This window comes from Mirounga leonina, unplaced genomic scaffold (genome assembly GCF_011800145.1).
Source record: "Mirounga leonina isolate KUSES-001 unplaced genomic scaffold, KU_Mleo_1.0 Mir_95, whole genome shotgun sequence".
In the NCBI taxonomy this organism is placed as follows: domain Eukaryota; kingdom Metazoa; phylum Chordata; class Mammalia; order Carnivora; family Phocidae; genus Mirounga; species Mirounga leonina.
Genome location: NW_023270865.1, coordinates 17,428,101 through 17,435,085, shown reverse-complemented (window position 1 = coordinate 17,435,085; position 6,985 = coordinate 17,428,101). Strand labels below are relative to the sequence as shown.

The 6,985-nt window shown below is 36.1% G+C and overlaps 1 protein-coding gene and 1 pseudogene across 1 annotated transcript in view; both read left to right on the top strand.

Moving 5' to 3' along the window:
* Positions 1-6,985, top strand: part of CDH12 (cadherin 12) — a 679,766-nt gene that overhangs the window by 73,336 nt on the left and 599,445 nt on the right. The window lies entirely within an intron of this gene.
* LOC118006269 lies at positions 1,971-2,440 on the top strand (annotated as a pseudogene).

Sequence of the window (6,985 nt, the reverse complement as noted above, 5' to 3'; positions counted from 1 at the left end):
CCAAATAAATAAATAAATAAATAAAATCTTCAGAAGAACCAAAGGCTTTTTCTCTGTGAGATTCTTTGGGTACAGAAGAGTAGAATTTTTACTGTTGAGGTATTGAGGTGTTGAGTCTTAATTCCCAAATGAAGCAAAGCCATTGCAACTTGAAGTATCCTGAAGACTAATGCTAAAATTCGGAAATTCTAATGTATATTTTGGAGGTCTAGAACAACTGACTAAGAAATATGAATTTTTCCCCAAAGCATTACACACCTTACTAAACAAAAACAAAACAAAATAAAATCCCTGAGGTTGTTTAGGGGAAAATAGTCATAATCCCATTAATAATTTGTAAAGATTAACTTGGCTGTCTTTTACATGTCCTTTGGACAGCAGGCGCAGGGGAAAACTAGTTACAAATATGAGTTATATATTTAATCAGTAGGCATTATTGTGACATTATATTATATGCTTTGAGACATTATATCCATGGTTTCATTTCATTCAAACAATATTTACTGAGCAACTACTCTGCACCAACATTGTCCTAAGCAGTGACGATATGGTATAAAAAAAAAAGGAGATGAAACCCCTGCCTTCACTGAACTCACATTTCTAATGCAGAAGAAAGAAAATTAATTCCTTAACAAAAAATTAAAATCGATGTCAGGTAGAGGGGATTCAAAACAAATATAAAGCAGTGTGAGAGAGGAAGTAGGATGAGAACTCACGGTATCTGATCAGAAGTAATATCTGAGAAAGGAGAAGTGAATGAGCCATGGGGACCATGTCACAGGGGGATTGTTTTCAGACCAGGGACTTTAACAACACAGGCCCTCCCTGAACATGCTAGGCAGCTGGTACAGGAGTATAAATGGAGCTCTACATACTATCTCTCTCAATATTTACAACTTTAACATTTAAATACAAGCTGGCCTGTCAAGGCCTTCCCCCCACCCCAATCCATTTTCACCTCAAACCAGTTTGAGCCAGAGGACATGGATCTGCAGCAACTGGGAATTGAAGGGTCTTGAACCTGGGACAGGATATCCCATCAAGCTCCTCAGGGGGCTTCTGCATGTCTCATTTTTCCCACTCAAGTTTTCCAAGCCATTAAATGTGTCTCTAATATGAGACAACATTAGTAGAGGTGAGGAAGTAAGAGTGACTCTACATCCACTTTGGGGATTTGGGGAAGCTGAATTGAAACCAAAGCCTCCTCTCTTTTTCTGGCTTACCAGTTCAGAGACCATGATTTTCTCCTCGCTGCCCTCCCTCCTACACACACACACACACACACACACACACACACACACACACACACAGAGGCACGCCTGAACAAAGGTAGAGTCTCACATATTCTCCCACATTTACATTCATGCTCAGCCATACACCCTCACACATACACAAATCCACGCATAATCATACTCTCATTTGCTCCCAAACTCACCTACACACAATCATAAAACTCTCACACTCACAATCTCACTCACATTCACTCATATCCTTGTACATCCACATCCACGCACACACACACACACAGCGTCTATCACTCACCTTCTCTCCCACACCCATACACGTTGCCACAAGCTCCGTCATACTTTGTCAAACAGGCTCATACACTTACACAAACACACACACAGTCACACATATCACTTTTTTGCTATCTCAGACTTATATCCTTTACTCTGCTCATCTCAGTTCAGGTTTGGGGTGACCATCTTCCCATGATCCCCATGTGCTCATTGCCTTACTGAATTTTTAAGAACTAAAAAACAAAAACAAAAAAAACCCCTCACATATTCAAAAAGGAAAAAAAAAAAAAAAGGAAACACTGTGTTTCAATTGTTTGTGATCTGGGATTTTCTAAAGCATAGGGCTTGGGGAGAGGGGTTATCGACCTCTGGCCAAGGTATGCAGATGGAAAAGCTTCCAGGTCCTAAAGCAAGAGAGCTTCCTCGGCGCTGCCTGTGGAGGTGGCAGCTATCTTACTGGGCATCATGGCTGCACTCAGACCTCTGGTGAAGCCCAAATCGTTAAAAAGAGGACCAAGAAGTTCATCCGGCACCAGTCAGACCACTATGGCAAAATTAAGCGCAACTGGCGGAAACCTAGAGGCATTGACAATAGGGTGTGCAGAAGATTCAAGGGCCAGATCTTGATGCCCAACATTGGTTATGGGAGCAACGAGAAAACAAAACACATGTTGCCAAGTGGCTTCCGGAAGTTCCTAGTCCACAACGTCAAGGAGCTTGAAGTGCTGCTGATGTGCAACAAATCTTACTGTGCAGAGATTGCTCACAATGTCTCCTCCAAGAACTGCAAAGCTATTGTGGAAAGAGCAGCCCAGCTGGCAATCAGAGTCACCAATCCCAATGCCAGGCTGTGCAGCGAAGAAAATGAATAGACAACTTGTTGTGCACGTCATATTTGTGTTAATAAAACCATAAAACTACAAAAAATAAATGAATAAAAAAATAAAGCAAGAGAAAGCTTTGGCTGATTGGAGAAAAAAATAAGGTGGCCAGTTGAAAAGAGTTAATTTAGTCAAAATAAGAATTAAAACTGTGATCTAAATTGTGGCAAGAAGGCAAATTGTGTGAAGTCCTGTGAGCTACAATAAGGAATCTGAATTTTATGATGATGGCAGTTAGACGTTGCTGGTGGGTTTTAGTAAGAGAATGAATTAATCTAGTCTGCATCATGAAAAGCATAAATTCCAGTGTCCATATGTGGTTGCAGAGAGAGTTAATGGACTATTACAATTTAGGCATAAGTAATTGTGTTTTGGGATTATGTTGATAGTAAAGGTTCATGGTCAGCAATGGATGCATTTGTAGTATATATACTACGAATATATATACTTGTAAATTAAATCAGGAATGAAGAATGACTTATAGACTTTTCACATGATGCACCAAGTACATGATCATGCCATTTACTGAGATGTGATAATGGTATTGGAAATAATTATGGGAGAAATAAGTCTGGAGTTCTGCTGTGACATGATTATTTGGAATATCTGTGAGACATCTAAATTGGAAACATAAAATAACTATTTGGATATTTGATCCAGGGTTTAGGTCAAGGCTGGAAATATAATTGGAAGACAAACATAGAGAACTGTGTCTTGTAAAAAGAAAGAGTCTTGTCACAGAGCAGAAATAGAATAAATTTCACTAACATGAAGGGAAAGAAGTTTAAATTAATGGCAACTGCTATAAAAAGTTAAGGAGGATAAAAGCCCTCCAAAATGAAATGAAAAATACATTTAAATACTTAGGAAAATATTTGAATTTTAATGTAATAGAATTTTGTTGCATAATCATTGCCATGGACTGAATGTTTGCATCCTCCCAAAAATTCCTATGTGGAATCCATAACTCCTGATATAATGGTATTGCAGGTAGAACCTCTGGGACATGTTAGGTTTAAATCCGATTATGAGGTTGGTTCCTTCAGGATGAGATTAGTGCCTTTATAACAAGAGGAAGAGAATGAGGGCTCACTCATTCCAAGGAAAGGCCATCTGAGGGCACAGCAAGAAGGTAGCTATCTCCAAGCTAGAAAGAGGGCCTTCACCAGGAGCCCAGCCTTTCAGTTGGACTTTAGCATCCAGAGCTGTGAGAAATAAATGTCTCTTGTTTCAGCCACCCAGTCTATGTCATTTTGTAATAGCAGCCCCAGTTGACTAAGACACACATGGAAGAAAGTTAAAGATTAAAATAAGAACATTTAGGGGGAATTAGTGAGTGTATTTTTTTTTTTTTTCCTAAAGGGTATGTATTCTGAATTGGTTTTATTTATTTTTTTTTTTTTATTTTTTATTTTATTTTATTTTTTTTTTTTTTAAAGATTTTATTTATTTGAGACAGAGAGAATGAGAGAGAGAGAGCACATGAGAGGGGGGAGAGTCAGAGGCAGAAGCAGGCTCCCTGCCGAGCAGGGAGCCCGATGCGGGACTTGATCCAGGGACTCCAGGATCATGACCTGAGCCGAAGGCAGTTGCTTAACCAACTGAGCCACCCAGGCGCCCCCTGAATTGGTTTTAAAAAAATTATCTGCCTTGGGGCACCTGGGTGGCTCAGTAGGTTAAGCATCTGACTCTTGGTTTTGGCTCAGGTCATGATCTCATGCTCAGTGTGGAGTCTTCTTAAGATTCTTTCCCTTTCCCCCTCTCTCTCCCTCCCCCTCTGCTCTCTCTCTAAAATAAATAGAACCTTTAAAAAAATTATCTGCCATTTTTATTATTACCATAAAATTATACCTACTTTGAAATTATTAAAATTAAACAGTAGAAGGGGTAACATTAAATGTATCTAGTAAGTTAATTTATTAACATATTAATAAATAATCCAATTAGATGATTTACAATTCAATAGCTTTGCTTTTAAGAACTTTATGCAAATATTCTCAAAACTTCATTTGTAGTTTAGATGGGGGTAAGGTAGCTTTCCTGTATTTCTCATCCAACTTTATATATACATAGATAGAATATGTATATATGTTGTACATATATATATAGGCATAGTGCATATATGTACATATATATATGTATGTATGTTTTTACTTTGGTTTAACCACTCTTTCACCCATTTATTCAACAAATATTTTTGAATAATTACACACCAGGCACTTTGCTGGTACTAGATATTATTATGTATTTTCTTTTTTTTTTTTTAAAGATTTTATTTATTTATTTAACAGAGAGAGATACAGCAAGAGAGGGAACACAAGCAGGGGGAGTGGGAGAGAGAGAAGCAGGCTCCCCGCAGAGCAGGGAGCCCAATGTGGGACTCGATCCCAGGACCCTGGGATCATGACCTGAGCCGAAGGCAGACGCTTAACCGACTGAGCCACCCAGGTGCCCTGTATTTTCTGTAAACATTATTATTTAGAATCCATCCAATACTCTACTGGGTATTTATATATATATTGCTTATATAACTTAACCTCATATTGTAAAACATTTTTGTATCTATAGTACTACTATGAATACATTTGTATTTTTGGAACATTTTACATTTAGTATCATTTTCATTGAATAGTTGCTCAAAAAGGAATTAAGAAATTGATCATGAGTATTTCGGGCTCTGTGTGAACATTGTCAAAATGCTATTCAGAAGCACTGTGCCATTTACATACACATATAAGTAATTATGGAGGGATCTGTTACAGTTGCATGTTGCTGACATTGTTTAATATATTTTGCTAATTAGATTTGTGAAACAGATACTCTTCATTGTTTTGTCTCATGTTTCTCTACTTTTAGTTTAAACAATTTTCTTGATTTATTCCTAACTGTACTTATCTTTTGGTAAATTCTATGTTTGTGGTCTGCCTGGTTCATTTACTAGAATCATAGCTGTTTTCTTCTTATTTTGTTTCTTCACTTAATCATGTATCATTCTCTTGGCATTTCTACTGAAACAAATTTCCCACCATAGATTCTGGTCATGAGTTTCAGTCTTTTCAATCTTTCTTGCTAATTCCCCAATTAATTACATTAACAGTAATTATACAGAGTGAGTTTGTTCTTTTCTGCTTTGGTGGACACTCACCTCATAGTAATTTTTTTCATTTTTTTCTTGTACTTCATAGTTTGTCTGAAGAATGTGCTGTGTCTTCTCTAGTGGTTTTGCAGGTGCCCTGTGTTTATAAACGTTCCTATGGACAGATTTTGTTTTTAATTCTTCTAGAATCCAATGGATGATCCCGGTTCTAGTTCAATTTTTTTATGTTAATGTCTCCTGAGACTCCATTTTTCACAGGGGCAGGTAGCACCTGATTTTTTCTTCAGTGACTATTTTCCCACCTTTGGCTCAGGGATTATTTTTCTAGCTGCAGTTTAAAACACTGAAAGTCTCTGTCTTCTTAACTCAGGCTTGTGCAGAAAGCCCACTTTCAACAACCTTCCGAATGACGGGCATAGCCTTATATCCCAGAGTTCTGCAAGCATTCAACATTGGCTCTTATGGTGTGTACCTATTTCTGATTTTAACTCCTCTCCTTTCCCCTCTCATGTCTCTGGCTTTGATTCCCTCTCTGTTTCTGATGACTGGTTTGTGATTTTTGTATTTCACTCAAATACATGTTTTTAATGTTTTTTGTTTTATATGTCAGACTTTTTCATGAAGGACTTTCCTATAATATCCTTAACAGATATTTTGTTGTTGTTGTTGTTCCAGAATGCTTAGTTGTTGGGGTTATTTTTGTCATTTCTGTTAGAGTCATAAGCTCTCATTTTTTAAGTGTTTGATAAATATTCTTTGTGATACATTTCAGTTTTTCAATGACACTTTGGTCTGTCTGGAATGAATAGATGTGTATGTAGTATGAGGTCATTTTTACAATGAGATAAGGTTTTGAGTTGATTTTTCCCAACTATTAAAAAATTTTAGTAGTATTTATTGAATACGCTTTCCTCACTCTTTCTTGTACTATTGATATTTTTATATAATGTTTCATAAATTTGTGTAAAAATAGAAAAATATAATGGTAAAAACTAAAAAAGCCATCAAGATAATCTCCTAGTTAACTGCAGTTGAAATAAGTGCATGAATAATAAGCTATAAATAGAGGCAAAATAAATAAAGCAAAATATGAAATTTCCTATCATCTTCCACTTCATACATTCCCAAAGGTTTATATGTGTCATTTAGATTGAATTAAAAAAAATATTTTCACAAAGGCAATCATAATACATACATAATACACACACTGTTCTGCCTTACTGTGTTCACTAATATGTCTCAGAATATATATATATGTATATATATATGTATATTTTAGCCCTTAGATACATAAATATAGATATAGATACAGATATTTTAGACCTTAGATATATACATATATATAGATAATTAGATATAGATACAGATATTTTAGACCTTAGATATATAGATAGATAGATATAGACATATATATATAGATGTAGTTATAGATAGATGGATGATAGATAGATAGATAGATAGATAGATAGATAGATAGATAGATAGAT